The sequence below is a fragment of the Dromaius novaehollandiae genome, chromosome 3 (assembly GCF_036370855.1).
Source record: "Dromaius novaehollandiae isolate bDroNov1 chromosome 3, bDroNov1.hap1, whole genome shotgun sequence".
NCBI classification, from domain to species: Eukaryota; Metazoa; Chordata; class Aves; order Casuariiformes; family Dromaiidae; genus Dromaius; species Dromaius novaehollandiae.
The window spans coordinates 52,909,903-52,929,803 of record NC_088100.1 but is presented as its reverse complement, the minus strand read 5'-3'; positions in this window follow the sequence as shown (position 1 = coordinate 52,929,803).

The following is a 19,901-nucleotide window of genomic DNA, read 5'->3' as shown; positions in this document are numbered from 1 at the left end:
TACATTTTTCATGTAAAATACTATTTTTGCGTGTGTGTGTGTGTGTGTTGAAGCTGCTCTGCACATGCCCAGCCACATGCATTACATGGTGTCACTTTTTTTTCTTTGCTTGATGCAGAATACATTTACCTTGCTCAGTCTGAATAGCCCACAGGGGAGGTCTTCAGCTCTGACCCAGAAGCACTTAGCCCAGGTGTGACACATGGCTTAGTTTAGCCTCTGTGCTCTCAGGCTACTGAATTTTTGTCTGATCCCTAAAAGCAAGTTAGAGTGGCATGAAAGCTCATCTGACCTAAATGCTCTTTCTTTTTGCAAAACATAGTATGGCAGCTACAGTCCATTCCCTCAAGTAGACGTCCTGGTCTGGCCCACTTCAGAGTGGAAGATGAGACTGAAAGTTCAAGGCTATCTCTATTCCAAGGGGAATTGTGGTAAACTCACTGAAAAAAAAATGAGTAAACTCACCAAAAAATTTGGTTTTGGCAACCAGAAATAGAAATCCTGACTTTAGATCAACCCCTCTGAATTGTTTTCACCTGGAAAAGGTTTAGGTTAATAGGAAGTGCATCGGTCCCCTTTTACAGTGTGCATCCATGCTTAGGGCTCTCAGCAAAGATGTAGCACCCAAAGATTCCCGTGCTGTCAGGGGAATTCAGACACCTCTGCGGAGAGTACCTGAACACCGGGCTTATGGGTAGGGCAGCAGTCACAATTCACCCTGTGATGCTGTTGCACTGTGCTTGCATAACTACCTTTAATTAGTTTAACAATTACCTAAAAAATTCTTATGCTACACTCAAGGAAAGTGTTCCAGCCTGCAAGTCAGAAGATCATTTTCACTGAATCTTAGGATACAGACTAAGAAAGTGGAATAGTTTCAGGTGGTTATCATTAGAGTACCCATGTCTCTGGAAGAAGTGTTACATTTTAGCCAAAAGGCAGAAAGCCTAAGTCAGATGCCTACTTTGCATGAGACAGAAAGTAAATCTGAGCTTAAATCTTGTACCTCCAAGAAAAAAAATTCTTGTCTGCCTGAAATAGTTCAGAATGAGATGTTTTCAGTCCTTGTAGTTATTTTTTTCTTTTTTACTTTTTGGCCTTTTTTCAGTAATGATTTTATGACCACAGAACAAAAGTGTGAGAATGTTTCTCTTACTTAGTATTCCAGGTATTTCATTGAAGAAGGTAGGGTTGGCTTTTCTACGTTCTGCAGGAACACATGCAGAATTAAGCCCAGCTCTCTTACATCCCAGGTGAATGGTCTGACACTATAGTGCTGTCTATAAAGAGCCTCTCCTTTGAAATTTTGTGAATCTTATGTTTGTTTTTCTTGCAAATACCAAAAGTGTCTTCCTTCAGGTCAAACAATGGTTTTATGCTGAAGAGAAGGAAATTATTTGATTTTTGTTTAAGGAAGAAACACTAGAAAGATTACTTTTATTTCATCTTGGACAACCTTGTCTTCAAGCAAGCTGCTGAACTTTTTTACATAGCTTTAGCTAGCACAGCTAACATAGCAAAAGTTTTACCACCAAAGGGGATTTGCATATCATTTGGTTCCGGATGAAGATGCGTGCCCAAACTATGTGGTGATTACTATTGTTTCAGCCATCTGGTTTTATAAAGGAGCTTAACTGTTGGCCTTTTTCACATTTATTTGTACAACAGGATGGCTATTACACCTACTATTTCAATTTTTCTCATGCTATAACAGTACCATATCAAAGATGTTAGGTCTGGTTAGAACTACATGGTTTGGTCCAAATGCAGTAGGGTTTTGTGTGCTGACCTGTCAAAATGTATTTAAGATGTTTGTAGCTTCTAAGAGAGAAAAACATTTTAAAGCGTAATTCCTCACTGAAATGAGACCCTTTATATAAAAACACCATGAGATTCAGTGTTTACTTTCTTTCAGTGATTCCATGGCACATATGTTCTCTTTATAAACGATAAGATTTTGTTTGCCTAAATGCCACCAACAGACTCAATGTGCGCTCTGAGCTCTTTTCTTTTCTTGCATCACTAACAATAACGGGTCTCCAAACAAATTAGGCCATTGCTATATCTGAATAAACCCATGGTATTTAAATTATGCCCTTGGTGAAAGCCACTCAGTCCCATTGCTGTTAATGGTTTTGAACAGGTTTTCAAGGCAAATTTTACAAAAGCAAACAAACAAACAGAAACAGCAAGCTGTTGATGACCAAGATCTCCATGCTTTCACATTGCTCATTACCATGGTATTTAAGTCCTGACCAGAATCCAAACTGCAGTGTTTCAGCAATACAAATTTGCAGTCACAGTCCCAAACAAGGCTTGAAATGGCTTGTTTTTCACTCTTGCCTTTTTCACCATTGCATTTCTGTTTAAGGGAAATAATAGTATTACCATACAGCACAATGCAAGCCTGAATAAGTACTTTAGTCCCAAAGCTCCTATCCACCAACAGTTCAGTGCCTGCACCCTTCCAGTTTCCTAGAGAAAACTGATGTGTTGGGATTGGAAAAAACCCTAAAGGGATGCCATGGGAAGGAAAAGTCCTGAGTAGCAAGTTTTGAAGCTCCATGCTGGACTTGTCCTGACACTCTGCTTTAAGATTAGGGTCCGAATTAGGATACAAACACCTACTCTCTGGAATAAGAGGGGGGTGAAACAGCTAGCCTTACCAGGGCACGTCAGAAGATGAGCCAGTCAACCCTGTGTTATGGCCTTTAAATCCAATTAAGAATTAGAAAAACAAGTAAAACAATGTTTTACAGAAGGAATGACCAATGGGTCTGATGAGGAAGAGCCCACCCCCCTGGAAAATGCTGCAAATTCTGGTCAGAGGGATGAAGGGAAAAGCAAAGGGATTAGAAATACCTCATCAGGTGATCAGTAGTCAGTGGATGTTCAAATTTTTTACTACTTAAATTACAGGAATAACTATGTATGTATATAAAATTCTGTATATGTATATAAACTATATAGGTGCATTTTTTGTAGGCATTATTCTTCCACTGAAATGTGTCACAGACCTTTGTGGTTTTGTTACATGCACTGGCTATCTTCCTTACACACTGTGTTCAGAAAAAAACTCATCTCGGTTTGTCAAAACAAGTAATAGGGACAACTTCCTCTCAAGTCATGGAAATACTACGTGAAACCCTTGAAATAACTAGACCTCTTGTCACCCTGTGAAATTTAGCTAAATTAGTAATTCATTTTTACAGGTCTAAACCTTAGGGCATGAACACACAATTGAATATAGTTGAATTTTAACCACTAGTGTTTGATCATGTTTCCAGAGCCTTATAGACATATCGCTATTTATAACAAAATGCTAATGGTCCCACTATCTCATCTATGAACAGGATCTGTATATAAGAACAAAATAAAAAGGCTTCAGTTGGTCAGCATCTAACTTTTAACATACTTGATCAGATGCCTAACTAATCTGAATTTAAACCACCAATCTCTTTCTTCTTCAGGGGACCAATGGTCAGCGAACCTTGAAAAATGTCTGAATCACTGAGTATTAGTTGTTAATTGTACTAAGTGTTGTACAGAGTATATTATTTCTTGTTATTCCTTTGTCTGTAGCTTTTTATTGTTAGCATCTTTTTTGTCTTCCAAGTAACCCTTCAATGAAACAATAATAAATTCCCTGCAAGTTTCTTAGCTATTTTGCTGTTGTTGCTGAAGATGAATAGGCCAAGCATTGGCAGTTACATCTGAATGTGTATCAAATATAAGTTTGGGAACATTCCCCATGGGTCTGAGTTGAAACACAATTCTATTTTTTTCTATATGTAGTCTTTATATTGCTAAATTGAAAGGTGCTTCCTCTGTGCAAACACGAGAAGGAAGTCTTTTCAGAGGTATGCAAGGCAGCAATCTAGGTCAAATTTGTCTCTTGACTGTAAACACGTGAATTCCATTCACTAATGGAAGTGCAAGGAAACCACAAACGCACGTTACATTTGGGTTTATGGGTTCACAGCACATTCACTGAGATGGAACAAACTGCCCACAATACCGTATTTGAAAAGTTTCTCCACTGTGAAATGCCTTTAAGACTTTCTATGATTACTAATGGGTCAAGATTTTTGTACAATTTAAGTTTCTTGGTAGACTGAAGACTTGCTTTCCACACCTTCTTTAATTACATATTGTGAATTGCAACTAAAAAGGGGGAAAGTTAAGATTAAGTGAATGGGACAAGCTGAATTGAAGACAATGCATCATTTTAAAGACTGACCCTCCCCCCTGGGAGCAGCAACTGCTTTGTGTGTCTGCTGGTCTGAGCATGTCCTTTCCTGATATTTACCAGACTTTATAGTTTTTAAGAGGGTTAAGTCAGTTTTAAGAGAGTTTCTGCTAGGAAAATAGTGGCAGCTAATCTTCACTTTTGCACTGGCCCATATTTCAGGCAGCCCGTAGGAGGAAAAAAAGGGATGTGTAATGTTATGCAGCCCAAAGGAGCTTTCATTTGAACAGCTAGCTGCATCAGTCCTGCAGATTCAAGCTCACATGCTCTTGGGTAATAACACACATTTCCTTTTTTTTTTTTTTTTTTTTTTCTTTCTTCTCCTGGTTGAATGAGATTATTCTCAGTAGGTGAGGTGTCATTTCCGATATCATAATATGCTCAGAGACAAGAAAGCTTCATATCCCCCATGATGGGGTCTAGAAAGAAAGGAAGGATGTTTGTTCACATAAAATTTTGTAATCAGCAAATGCAGTCACTCAGAACTAATTGTTTGTCCCTAATGGTGGGGATATACAATGGAATGACTCCAGCTTTACACAAGCCTGAGTAAAATCTGCCCTCAAATGGTATTTATTTAAAAAGTCTATCCAGGGTAAATGCTAAAAGTTCATGTTTACATAGGAGACACTTGGAGACTTCGTTTTCCACTGGCAACCTCTGTATTTAATCCTTGTTCACAGAAACAAAGTAGAGCAACTGATGAATATAATAGTTGTGATGAAGGAGCAAAGTGAGTGCGCAGTTTTGAATGGAAAATATATGCAAGCATTAAAGTTTTAAGCAGGTGGTGTTTCCATCATGCAGTCAGAATCCATACATATTCCATATTGTGTAAACTTATCTCCTCCTCAGAGCTTGCCTTTTAATGTTAATATAAACAAGCTCAAAGTAAGATAAACCAGAGCATAGGGTTTCTCCTGCACATGGAGTTTTCCTTGCCAGACTGTATTTTTTTCCTCACTAGGTCATCTTATGTCAAACCTTTTCCTACTGCTGCTTTTGAGGTAACAGGAATTGATTTCAAAACAAAGTCAGACAAAATGGCTTTGCTTCTCTCAGCAGGAGACTAACATTTGACATTATCAGACAGCTAGTAAAGAGCTCAAGGGTGAAACATAGCAGAGAGTGATGAATGGAAAATACTCAGAATAATGGAGCATTTTAGAAAGATGAACACTTTTATTCAAAAATACACACCCACGTAAGTCACAAAAGATACTTGAAAGAGACTGCGTCCTGCTTTGCGGCGCATGTAAGCAATGCCACGTGGGACACTTCATGTTCCTCCAGCCATCTGAACCGCTGGGATGTTGCACCCCCTCGCTGCCCGTGCTGAGTGGCCTCACGCTTCAGGAAGCTGAGGAAGGGGCTTCGCCGCTGCTGCCACTTCTAGCAGGGCAGTGCCCAGAGCCGGGAGCAGACAGGGGCCAGACCGCGTGCTGCTGTCCTTATCTCTGGGAGGGAGTCAGCTAGAGTCAGGCTGATACGAATTAGCGCGACTGGTTTCTGTCCACAGCTCCGCACACCTTTTTACAAGCGTTTCACCAGCTATTTCGTACACTGAGAAAATACATAGCCGTCACCTGTGTTTTCATCCCACTGTTCCTTGACTCAAAAAATTGCCAGAGCTCACAGAATGAAGGCAGGCTGCTGAAGACTCTTGGACTCAGCTGGAAAAATAGGCCGTAATCATTTATTTTCCCTTTTTAAATGACAAAATGACCAACTTATCCCAGAGCTGTGTAGAATAATCTTTTCCCTTCTCTCTTTTCCTACTTTCTTTACCTTAAAATTGAGTGGATGGAGTTTGCTCCATCTGTGGTAACAATAACTGTAGAACTTTCCTGATGTTTTAAGATTTTTTCAGATTGTTGCAAGTATTTCTAAACAGAGGATTGTAGTGGAAAAACTGAACATAACCCTCATAATACTTTATGCTATGGTATATCAGTACAATTATTGCATACTCAATGTGTCATTTCTTTACCCTGAAAAAGTCCTCTCATATCAAATGTAATATGCACTACAGTAGGCTTTAAATAAGTGCATGGACTCATGTATTATGTGCACTGACTGGAACTGTCACTTCATATAAAGAGTAATATTATCACAAGTGGTGTAGGATACAGTGTTACATTTCATTTCATAGACAAGCCTAGATTAGCATCTGTGTAATGATTTAATGTATTTTAATGTAATCCTTACAGTTCAGCTGTGATATGCTGGGCAATAATAGTGGTAAAATAATCCTTACCAGGTTGCGTATGTGTCCTTTTGTAGACCATAATACCCACTAAACTATTTAAAATAGTGATTTTTGGTGTCTGTGACCCAAAAATCTTTATGTTTGAAAATGTACCTTTTTTTCTGTGCTGAAGCACATGTTCTGTTATACTCTCTTTTTACTTTTCAAGGTTCTGTCATTGTCAAAGTGAAAAAAGGGGAATGGTAGCAGTTACTTTCCTCACATCTTAGGAACACCTTTGTGATCGAGCTGGTTTTTGCTATGGGTGCATCAAGCATAATGCATTTACCATGTGATGGACAGCATAAGCCAGGAACGAAGCTTGTTCCACATTTAGTTTTAGTAGCTCCTTCTATTGAATGTGACTGAACCACCACCATTACAGCCATGGAATAACCAAATGGCAGGGGAGGGATGCTGGAGCATGCAGAAAGCATACACATCAATACCAATACCTCCAAGCACTGGCATCCCTGTACTCCCCATTCAGCCTCCCCACCAAGTTGACACACTGAAGAGCTCTGTGTCTTGCTAACCCCCAGCTGCCCAAACTGCCTGGCACCTTAGCATGCTCCCATACTTCGACCTTGAACGTCCCCATGCCAATTGGTTTTCCACTACTGTGAGAAGCATAAAACCGTCTTCTTACGAGGAAGTCCCTCTGGGATCTGCGTCTGCACCCCACACAGGATCTAACTGTGGCTTTGCGGAATCTTGCCCATTGCTGCAAAGACAGCTCTAGTGTGCAGTAGAAAGTTATCTCACCAGACATGGAACAGATAGGTATGTCTGAATACAGAAAAAGCATCAGAATATGTTTTAAAAACTCAGTGTGGAGTATATCAAGACCCAAGACTATCTCTGCTGCTGTTCCATTCCTTAAACTATGACATGTATGAAATATTCATCAGGAAATTTGCTACAAAGTCTGTGTGTGCTTCCCAGGTCCCACAGGTCAAGGGGCTATCACTCAATGAGTGCCAGGAGGAGCCCAGATGTCAGGGACCACAGATGTTTCAGGCCATGAAGATATGAGGGAAGAGCACTCCTCACAGCTAGGCACAAAGCCAATATTCACTGGTTCAGCTCAGACTTCAAAAGCCTGGAGACTTTGAGGAAATCTCCAGAATTTGCTATACTTAGGATCTTTTTTGGATAGGTGAGTGAGGTAAGTATCACCTTAGAGGTGTAGGATCGAGAGTTTGAGTCCTGCAGGGGACATAAACACACACACACACTGCTGGCCTAGAGCAGTGGGGAGAAAACATTTCTCAGAGTTTTTCACCCCAGCTCAGGAGCAGATCTTTGAGTGTTAAGGCACCCAGAATCTACCTAGTATATGCTTTATTTAATACGAAGAAGCTGCTGGTCCCAGCAACCAGATTCCCAGATGAAGTAGCCAGAAAATGAGGAATCTCCAGCTTAGCAGAAGATCACAGGACATTGTGGTGCAGATGAGTTGGTTCAAGCATAAGGAGACCTGTCATCATGGAATGCAAAAAGGCATGGCGTAGCAAGCTAGCCCCAGCTGTCTGCTACCAAATTACACTGTGGATACAACTGACTGGACTTATTTGGCTTGATAAACTTGAACCAGACCAAAGGACCTACAGCTGGGGACACTGTTAAGAATATTACAGCAGACTACATAAGTAAAGGGGCAATGCCAGAATTGTAATATACTTTTTAATTTTATACTGACTGACTGATTTAATATTTATTCTATGATTATAATGCTGAATTTTAAATGTAGCATTTATGTAAAATTTTCTTGGAAACCTCTTTAGAATAACCACCTATCACAGTATAATGCAATTATAAGGCACTGATTCGGGGTTTTTTTTTTTTTTTTTTTTCCTGTGATTCAGAATATCTTCTTCGTAATTAAACCACTAAGTTAAACTTTTAAGTCTATCAACACATCTCTAGAATGCTATCTCAGATATCGTGCTGGATAAAGTAGATTTGTGCTAACATGTCAGCCTGGAAAAATGAGGAAGCTGGAGCACTACTATAAAATTTACTTTGCCAATTCTGATGGTAACATTTGGCAGTGGGAAAGTAACCAATAATTGTGGATGGTAATTTTTCAAAATTAATGCATTTGTTTACTTGGTGGATGTGAGTCAGAGCACTTACGACATAGCAGCATTAGGCTCTTCTGCTCTCTCCTCTGCCTTACCTCAGCCCTCGTGCATGTGTACATCATGCTTAGGAAGTGCCAGGAATCCCTGTGCAGTACTAGGTTGAGCCACTTAATCCAGACTTTAAAAGGTTTCATTAAGTAGTGTATTCCTCATGTATTAGTTACACCAGCTGAGAGCCTGCTTCTGATTTGTAGAAATTTTAAGAAATCATGACAGTAATGGGAGTTGAGAGGAGTGAGATTTGAACTTACAAAGTGTTAAACAGTGCTAAGAAAGCTGAAAAATCAAGGTCTTCTCTGTCTCAGGCTGGACTCAAATAATCCGTCCAGTAGTTTTGACACTAATTCCCCACTGCCTGTTTTCTCTAAAATAAAAAATAATAATAATAATCCCTCCCCTCTGAGTAGCATTTTTGTGAAAACAAAGTAATTCCTGTTCACAAAGCACTCAGACATTTAGTGATGAGTACTATAAAAAAAGGCTTGGAAGAAATCATTAATTCTGTCTCTAGAACAGAGTTTCAAAAGCATTCAGTAACTCATGCGTTAGACTTGACATCCAACAGTGAGGAGGAAAGGGAACGCTGAATGGCTGCTCATTAAGTGAGACCCAGTCATGCTGGGCAGTGACTGAGGCAAGGGTCCTCTGGAAAAGATAATGCAAAAAATAATTTGCGTGCCCAAATGCATGCACACAAAGGAGGCTGTTCAAGGTTGCACAGGCAATCCTCGTTCTGATATTTCCTCTCCTGGGCTGTTTGACTTTGCAGCCTTTGCAATCACTTAGAATGTATGGGTGCTTTTTAAGTAGTCTAAGTAAAGTAGAGAAAAATGGCTATAAAATGATTGTTCATGATTGTGTGGGACAGGACAACTTTTGAGACCATATTCCAGAAAGTCCTTCCTACATTTATGAAGCAGGGCCTAAAGATTTGATAACAAAAATCCATTTAGAATAATGGGGTTTAAGTATTTAGTTATATTCAGTCGTAAATGATGAATAGGGTAGCTATGTATTTTAATAAGCTGGCTGGAAAAATGTCATATGAACTCTGTAATTCAGAACGTATGTATCATAGAAACACGTTTCAATCCTCATCTTCAATCAAAATTCATCATCCCAGTGTCACCAGTCTATTGTTCATCCCAGTGTTACTGGTTGCAGCTGTGTACTTGACATTGTTTTCCACCCAGTCAGACTTTTCTGATTACTGTTTACATGATCAGGAGCATGTGTGAATAGTAAGGCTGATAAATTTTCATTGCCCTGTTGGCACGGCCTGTATTTTCATACATTAGCTGTTTGCAAAATATGTTGCTTGCAACTGGACCGGACAAGTTTTTCCTTTCTGTAGGTTTCTTGCAGTTTTGGTATATTCGGTACAACTATTTGGCTACGTTCTCATCTCAGTGTCCAGTGTTATTAAACCTAGAGGAGACCTTTGCAGTAATAACAAGGAGGGATTGTACTTTACAAGACAGAGGCCTCCACACAGGATCTACAGAATGTTTTATCCTGGATCAAATATAACAGAGCTAATTAAGCTCTGCAATGACTCGTTTCCATAGTTCACCAGTTGCCCTTGCTACACATGCTGTGGATTTCCACGCAGTTTTAAGAGCCATATGGTTTTCATATCTCCTGCTTAGGGCATGATCAGCTACTTTAATTTTTTCCATAGTGTAAGTGGGCTAATATCCATGTATCCCTATCGTGCTTTAAAGTTCATTTCCACCCTGTTAATACATGTCTAGGTTTTCCTGTACATACTGTATTTGGCAATAACCTTTTTTTCCCCAACATTTTTTATTTTATTTTCATTTTTATAGTAAATGTGGCTCTTGTAAAAGGTGCTGGACTGACAGCTCTGTCAGATGAAGTCTGGCTTATCTGTACAGAAGAAATAGCAAAGGATGTGGCAAAGTAATCTTCCTTTAGTGTTCCAAGTATCGTATTTTTTTCCTTGAACAGGAAAGAAATTCTTTAGGACTGAAGGCACAAGTCCCTGTAATCGTGCAGCTAGAATGAGTTTGTTACAGTGCTGATGGCTGTGTCTACTAAGTCCTCACTGAAAACAGTTTATTCAGTAATTTTCACAGACACAGGAACACTATCAGAGGCTAATGCTAACTTCTGGCCACAAAGTCTGCATCTGTGATGCCATGACTCCCACTGCTTTTCTTTCTTTTTTTTTTTTCTTCTTTACTGTTCTTAGAAAGATCAAGACAGTTACATTAAGTCAAGATGACTAGTCTTTCTATTTTAAGATTGAGACTGAGAGCTCCTGTGCTTAGGAGCTAAAGTTCCTTTTATAGTCAAAGGAAAGAGACTCCAGAGAAGGTCCGTAAGGCACCTGAAATAGAGATCTGCAGCCTCAGGAACCGGACACAACATGGAGTGGGCTGGAGGTGGAGAGCGTGGGAACCCCCTCAGTAGTGGGGTTGGAGGTAACTACCTTGTTCTCATGTGTCTGGTGTGTCAAAGTGATTACCACATTTCCCCCTAGATCATCATAAGCCTTGAAGTTTTCTGCAGGTTTTTGCCCTCCTTTGCTGTATAAAGTGAGGCTAGTCTGAGTGTACCTCATGTAATCGCTTTACTGCTGTTGCAGAGCTTTCGGCAGCGAGGGCACTTCAGCCTTTCCCAATACGTGTGTATAACGGTTTTGAGACATGAGACTGAAATGTTTTTGCTGAACTCAAGCTATTAGGTTTAATACAGGAGTTTCTGAATGAAAATAATGGCCTTTAAAGGCCATTCTAACAATTCCTTTCTAGCCCCAGATTTGTTCTTTGATACACGTTAGATGGAAACTATTGTATTTTATGCAACGATGGTTTTGGTATAAATTATTCCTGAGTGGTGGAACTAATAAAGCAGAGTTATTACTGGTTTATATCATTATCTCTCACCCATGTTCCTAAAGCTTCTTGCCCCTCTCAGCCCCACTAGCAAGATAAAGCTGTCTGTAATATGTCATATATGTGTACTATATGTGTGTTGACCAGTGAACCAGCTAGCTGCCTACAACCAAACAACCAAACGAAGTCAGATCAATTTCTTACTAAGTGTTATGAAGTCCAGCTTGCAACCTAGCTTAGTACTTGCATTTCATCCTGAGAAAGGAGAAGAGAGAGGTGCTGAGAGAAGCGTACTTGACAGACACAGTTTTAAGAAATGTGGATTTTTTACATATTGAACCCTGTGTCAATAGGCAAAGACACAGGAAAATTTTGCTTTCTTTTTCCTTTTCTTTACAGAAGCAGAATAATATGCCATGCAGTGGCAAAAAGGCTGAGCTAGTAAACTCATCCATCAGACTGCCACCACCTCCAAAATCCACAGCTTCTTTGTACTAAACTTGTACATTTTCAGCTGAGTCACTTGCACTAAGCAGTCTCATTTTTCAAAAAATAGCTACCAAACAGCAAAAAGTAAACCATCTTGAAATTTATCAAATATCTGTGGCAGACAGTCATCAGTGGCCTGATGAAGAGTACTATGGGAGTGCTAGCTACAGTACCAGTCCCCTGAGTGTGGTAAAAGCCTGTTTAAAGGTTTGTTCCTGTATGCCACATTCCCAAAGTAGCATGTTTTCCATTAGAAGGCAGAGAGCAAAAATCAACTCTTCTTAAGTTAGGATGCTGATTTCACTGATAAGAAAAGCAAAATTAATGCATACAGGACACAAGCAGGAAGATTTAGAGTCTAAGCAATAGCGTCGTATTCGTAATTTCAGGTGATAAATTGCTATGCAAAATAGGGAACAGCTAGCTGGCCAGCAGCAGCTCTCCCATACTGCCGCATGTCGGGGGGAAGCAGCAGTCTCCTACACGTGTTCTTGTCCTCAGTGTTGAACTTTGCACTGAAGGAAAGTGGACATGGAATTAACAGGGATAAAAGGTCCTGTAGAGTAAGTAGACGGTAGAAAGAGAGGTTACATGAAAGGCAGGACACTTAACTCAAAATGATCTTGGTCTCTGGGAAGAGAAAGAAGCTTTATTTGCAGCAGAAAAAGGTGAAGCCAAAGAGCCCAGACTTGAATGCTCATGTTGCCAGGAAAGTGATTTTCTTTCTCTCTCTCTCTCTTTTTAAATCATAAGCTGCAAATGCTGGTCTGTCAAAGCTAGCTGTATACCTACAGCAATTTAGTAAAGAAAAAAAAAGGAAAAAAAAAATCCTAATCTGAAAGCTTCTCCTCTTCCTATGGGAATACACATGGACACACACAAAGCCACTCCTGCAGAGTGCACGCATGTGGTAGAGATAAGTGTTGAACAGAAATAATCTTGATACAAATCAAACTTTCCATATTTTTGAAATCAAAGAGATTTAGGAGAATCATAAACCCCAAAGCTGTTCCCTCAAATGATTTCAACAGCTAGAGGCAAGTTCATTAAAACAATGTACATCTCCAGCCTTTCAGTAGAGACAAGCTCTCCATAGGATGGTTCTTTCGCTTATCTGGGAAGAGCTTCTTGCTGAGCTCCCGCTGGTTTATTCAAGAGTGGTGCTAGGCTCCTGTTACTCTTCTCCTGCTGGAAGCTAAACTGGTTTCAGCTAGTCAGTGCTGCCTGGCTGATCTAAATAAGGCAACACTGAGTATACAGACCACACTCTGATACTGAACACGATTGTCATGGGAAGCCTTCCAAATTCAAAACAGCTGGGAATTTTAACCTTGGAGCCAAGACAGTTTCAATGGGGGGGGGGGGGGGGGATTGCCTTCAGAGTTTAATTTGCAAAGTAACATCGATAGGAAAAGAAGTAATATATACGTACTTTTCTTGTCTTTTAATGAGAAGTACAATAAAATGTCAGTAATGTTCAAAACCCAGATTATCTAAGACTAAGACGCATGATTTACCGGAAAACCAAATGATACACACACGTGCGCAGTAATGGAAGATTTGAAAGGCTGGACATATATGTAACATTTTAGTTTGGAAATTAAGTTATCTGAGTTCAGATATAATGACATTCATATACATCACATTTTAAACCAGGCAGGGCTTCTTCCACAGAAATGTCTTTATTTTTTCCAACTATACTACTTGGTCTGATACAATTTATTGTCTCTCCCCACAAGTTCATCTTGCGTCATCCTTTCTAGCTACCAAATATCATTCTTGTGACTTCAAATTATACTGTTCGACTGTCAGAAATAGAGTTGGATGGGAAAGGGTTTCTCCATCCTACATATAAATAGTTCTAGAAAAGTCTCCTGCATCCCAGATATGTGCCCTATTTAGAGCTATTGGTTATTTAAAATGAATAGTCCCTCCTATTAATATCTATGTCTCTAATTTTGAATAGAAACTCCATACAAAACCTGAAAACGGTTCTCTGCCAAATCTGGTACACACAGTATATATGCCTACAAAATTTCAGGGGTCCACAACTCAAAATTTCAAGAGAAATCTTGTCCCTTCTGAAAACTCTGAGGAAGATCTAGTCACGAACATGAATTATTTTCCCATTTGCTACTATCACTTCATATAATGGGGAAATCTTAATTATCCCTATCTTCAAACTACTATCAATTTTGTTGGTGTGAAGTGCTAAATATATGAATGATATTATTGCTGTGATTGAATGTAATGGTACAAATACATGGAAATTTAGAAAAGGCTGTAATTTTCTTCAAATATTTCTATTTTCATATATTAACACAAGCTCAATGAAACAACTGACTGCCGCAGGAAATTCTGCACTCAAAAATGCATTCAAAAAATTCTGTGCAGCAGGATTTTCACATGTCTAAGCCCAGAAAGTGTGCTGTAAACAAATGAGTTAATGTAAATTGTGAAACAAAACAACAAAAACAAAACTGTTTTCCCTCCCCCCAAAAAAGAACTTCATCAGGGTCTACTGTGGACTCTCAGCTACATCTTAGTGGTATTAGTATATTAATCAAGGATGCAGGATACACTCACAGTAGCTGCATATATTTATTTATTTTCAGCATGTATTTATCATGATAATTACAGACAAATGAGCTACTATAAAACCTACTGATACAGCAATAAAGCAATTTATTCAGGAACCTTTTTGAAACCTTTGCACTTGAAACACATCCACTGAACCTACTTCTCAGTCCCATTTAAGATAAGTAATAAGCAACTAAGTAGCATAAAAAAATGATAGCCAGCACTGCATAGAGATAGTAGTTTATTAAAAGCCAAAACTCTTAATTCAGAATCAGTGTTTACCAATTTGTTAACAGTATTAAGTTCCCAACAAAGCAACCCCTTTAACAGTGATTTCCTTTGTAAGAAGAACTGGCTGAAACAGAACCTGTTTCTGCAACATAACAATATTTTCTGCCCATCGATCAATGTCTTCCTTCCCCCTCCCCCCACATTCAACCTTTCATTATATCTAAAAAGTAATTTTTTTAATCTTTAAGAAAAAAAAGAGTAGAAAGCCTTGGGGCTACAAGGTTTATTCTCCAGCTAAAACCAGTTGCGAAGCTTGGTGAATTCTAATGCTTTGTGTAATCTCATTCTAACTTTCTGTTTGCAAAGAAAAATCTTTCCATTGAGAAATGACTCTAGACTGTCTTACTGAGACTGTTGAAGGGAAAGAAAAATAAGTGCAAGTGGAGAGATCTGCTGTGTTTCATGGATATGTTAATTCCAAAGACGAAGAACATCTAAAAGGCATACATTATTATTTCTCACTTAATCAGTTTTGCAGGCATATTCACTGATTCTGAGTGGAGCTTAAGAACCATGTCTCCAAATTCAGTTTAACCTCTACCCAGAGATGAATGCGAAGTGATTCCCCCCTTAAGGTTAACAGTTCATATGGCAGGGTTTCTTTATACCTTTCTATTTAGTTTAATCTATTTAGGGTCATGGCTCCTGACCTTTAGTTTGAGTTCTGAGCTCAGATGAAACCCAAACATTGAGACTGATCTCTCTTGCAGCTGCCATGCTTCACCTGGTACTACAGGCAGAAAACAAAGCTAGAGGAGAGATAATCCAGAAGTTTATATACTGTGTCTCGCACTTCATGGTTTTCCAGTGACAGATAAAGTATTTAAGCATTCATTTCTTTTTTCCTGGCTGCTGCTCTGACATGAATGGACACAGTAAATGGTGACAATGATAGGAGGCAGTGGAGGTGGAAACAATGTTTTTTCAAAAGTCTAGATAAAAAAGTCATCAAAACAAGAAAGTGTTCTTACTTCATAGTTGCACGTTAAAGAAAATTGAAATAAAAATAGTCTTATCTTGAAAAAGAAACTATAAAAAACATGTAGTATCATCCAAATTAGAACAAAAAAGAAAGAATCAAAATGGATTAAGCTGTTTTACTCCCAAGTTCATGTCTACACAAGCACTTAAGTGTTATAGAAAGGAGCACACACTCTGAAATAATGTAGTTTGTATCCTAACTCTTCTTGAAACCAGGTTCAGCGTGAGGCTGGTAGGAGGCTGGATTTGAAACACAACTGAAGCTAAGAAATACTTTTCCTTGGCAGACAGCTTTGACCATTTGCCAGTTTCTCCATCAGAGAATGTGGCAACTCAGAAAGAGCTATTTGGTATCACTGAAGACTAATAAGCGTGTGTATGTGCGCATACATTTTGTTACAAATTTCTGCACTGTTTTCTAGAGGATTTTTTTTTTGTTCTGAGGGAGATTTTGATCTGCCATGTGCATTTTTTATTCATTATTGGTTTCTGCGTCTGTGAGTTAGGTGTGAACTATGGCAAAGATAGCCATTAGAAATGGGGAAAATAGTACAGAGATATTAACAGGTTTTAGAAACATAGGTGGTATATAGTGATATTTTCAGAACTGCACCTCTTTTCACTAAACATGTGTGTTCTGTATATGGTTAGCTTACTTGCTCAACAACTCAGTGTGCAGCCCAAGGCAGCACCTTATGTACCTCCAGCTCCTTAGGCCTAACTGTTAAAATGCTTAAAAGTGCCTGTCTACAGAAGAGAGACCCTAGGAAGCAGGAAAAGGCATATAAACTCCTGAGGAGGTCACGGGGAACACAGAGCTCCCACAAAAAGCATTTCAGGAGAGATATACATGCAGCTCTCCCACTTCATGGGGTCAAGGTTTTAGCTGATGCCATATGAGCAGGTGGCAGCACTGACACCCTCCAGGGTCTTGAGTGAGTGGAACCGGGGCTGTGATGCCCCATCCATGGCATGGGCAATCAGCTAGGTCAGATTAGAGCACGGCTGGGGACCTGTCCGGCATCACCATGGAGCATGGGTGTGAGCAGGGTGCTAAGCACTAGGGATGGTCATGCCTGGGAAGATCAGCAATAAAAGGCAAGGTAAGCTCAAATGGGTACTTTCTGAATCATCTACTTGGACTTTGTTTCCTAAATTCCACCCAAATTACATCTGGCTACAGATCTGCCCAGCCTGCCTGACACCTTACTTGCATTAACTGTTTGCCTCTCCAGGTGCTTGCCAGCATTATGTAATGAACTTTCCACCCCCTGTTTAAGCATTGCACTACAAATGACATCTGCAAAGAGGAAAAACTGATTTCCACTCTTTCTTTTTCATACTGAAAAGAAAAAAGAGCATTGAAGGTACTTGGTATAAATTAACAAATATTTTTGAAGTCCTGAAAGAAGAAAAAGGGAGAAGAAAATCAGGCCTCCCTGCTCAAAAATTCTTTTAACAGCAAAGACCCAGTTCAATTAGATTATTCCAAGAAACAAAAATGAACAATGGACAGAGGAAACTCAGGCTGATAGTTTTTTGCTTCTTTTTATAGTACTTTATACTACCTTTTGTTTCTTTTTTTAACACCTTCCCCATATACATATATTTAATTAACCAACACTAGTGGCTAGTGAACACTAGGCTTGTTTGGTGGAGCTAGCTACAGACAACTTACTTACATTCAGCAAGAACTCTACTGATTTCTGATAAAGATCTGAAGGCTACACAAGGTGCTGACCTTATTTATGAAGTCCTTGTAATGATTTGCATCCCACCTACCTGGGAGTTTATTTTTCCTTACTTTTTTACTGCAACAATTCAAGTTAACTGATACTTCCAAGACTTAAACATCTGGAACAAGTCACATGTGCTCCTTCATGATAGCCTTCAGTTCTAGTGTTTTGTTTGGCCCTTTGACCAAAGAAGGATCTGACAGTGGATCCTAATGTGCAGTGCTGTCTCTAGCTACCACACAGTGCAACAATCTCACAGTGGACACTAATGGTTTGAGTTTGATTACCTTGCCCTTATTCAGATCAATGAGACCATTTGGGAGAGAAGGTCAGCCCTAATACAGATTCCAGTGATGAGCTTTAGCTTGCTAAGGTCAGTCCTTTAATAAGGATTAACCATTATTATAGCAATCAACTATTATTATGTATTTCATATTTATGAAAAGAAATATTTCATTTCATTAATATTTCATATTTATGAAGAGAATATGATTAATAAACCAGTTATATTATTATTAAAGAGTTATTATTAAGGAGTTTAATACATAACTGAAAGATATATTTTGATATATATACATGTAATATATCTTTCAAACTGTGCAGAATTACAACCATTTAATTAAATTATCTGCTGCATACTACTTGGAAGATTTTTTTACAGCTCTGACAGCTATGAAACTAATGCATTTTATAAATCTATGAATAGAAATTGTAAATATGAAAGACAACTACTGACTGTATTTACAGGCTGAGAGACCTGAGATCAGAATTCAATTATGTGTTAATTAACTACTGGTGGCTATTGGTTGGTGTGTGTATTTGAAAAAGACATATCTTTTTAACGAACATGTCTAATGTTTAGAAAATACTATGAGATTTTACAGCAATAGTTTGAAATGTTTAGTCTTATCATAGCAGCACTACAGAGCAGATGGTTACCATGGAGTTTAGGATAAAGGATCTGTACAGGGTGGTAGCTTATAAGAACATACATACATACCTGAGAAAATTTTAAGGCTAGCTTCTTCCCCCTTTTCTCATGATGGATATTTAGAAGGAAGGAAAGCAGGAGAAAGAGGATCTGGACTGTGAGGCATTGTTTAGACATGCACAGGCCGAGCACTCTCCCAAGACAATTCAGTGTCAAGAGCATCTGTGCTACCCTCCTAGCCAACCCATCCGAACAGCTGCGAAAGGAGGACTCATATGACATAATCTTTCTCTGATCCCCTGCATCAAAACAATTATCAATGCCAGGACAAAGGCTATCATTAGGTCAGGCTGTAAACCTATGTGGTAAGAGCTTTAATATGTTGGTGCTCCCCATGAAATCTGCAAGCCATTACTGATTAATTCAGCTTTTTTAGCAGAAAATGAATCTTCCACTGTTTCCTTTCTGTCTCCCTATTTATTCACATAAGGTCTTGTATTGACAAACTCTGAAGGCTGCTGCTGAGGAAGAACCAAAATGTCACCTAAATATTTCAGAGTAGTTGACTTCACCCAGTGAAAGCCAGTTGGATTAAATGGGATTATATGAGAAACAGAGCTCTTTGGCTTCTCTCTCCATCCTACCAAAAGTTTGTGATCTCTAACCTACCAAACTTTGAAGGTATTTGCTGTACTGTGTAGGCTGATGCATACACACTTTTTTTCATTTTTTCTCATTTTAAGTATAAAAAGTGCATAAACAGATGATCAGAGTCTGATCCCAGCCTCTGGGCTTCCCTTTGAGCCCAAATAGCACAGCTGCAGATGCTTTATAATTCCTTCAGAAAGAAGACTCAACATTCCTTTCATTGAGCTCTTGGAGCAGAAGTCTGATTTCAGATGAAATAATGATGGTTTTTTCCCATATGGCTGAGTCCACAATCAGAAAGGCTACAAAATTCTGTTTTGCTTTAATACCAAATATGAAATTTGTGTTTGTGCTCAAAGTAGTTTTAGCCTACGTGATGCTTCCGCTCTGTTTAGTGCCTGCTAATGATTGACTAGCAAGTAGAAGTAGGTGCAACTTTCTTTTGATGTTGGATTGAAAGCATCACATTTTTGCTTAATGAAGTGTCTTTCCTCTTCTTGAGGAAGAATCTTCAAAATTTTTTGCACTATTCCCAAAGACAGCAGGAAGGTAAACATGGGCTGTGATACATAGCAGTAGTTAGTATTCAGGTTTTTGATGTTTCTCTTTTTCATCAGCAAAGAAAGTGATGATAGAGTCAGGTATTTTTGATGTATTTCTGTATTGCATCCTGGTTACAAACAATGTACATAAAATCCCAATTCCCTGAACACTACAGAGGTCAAACACCGGTAGTACTT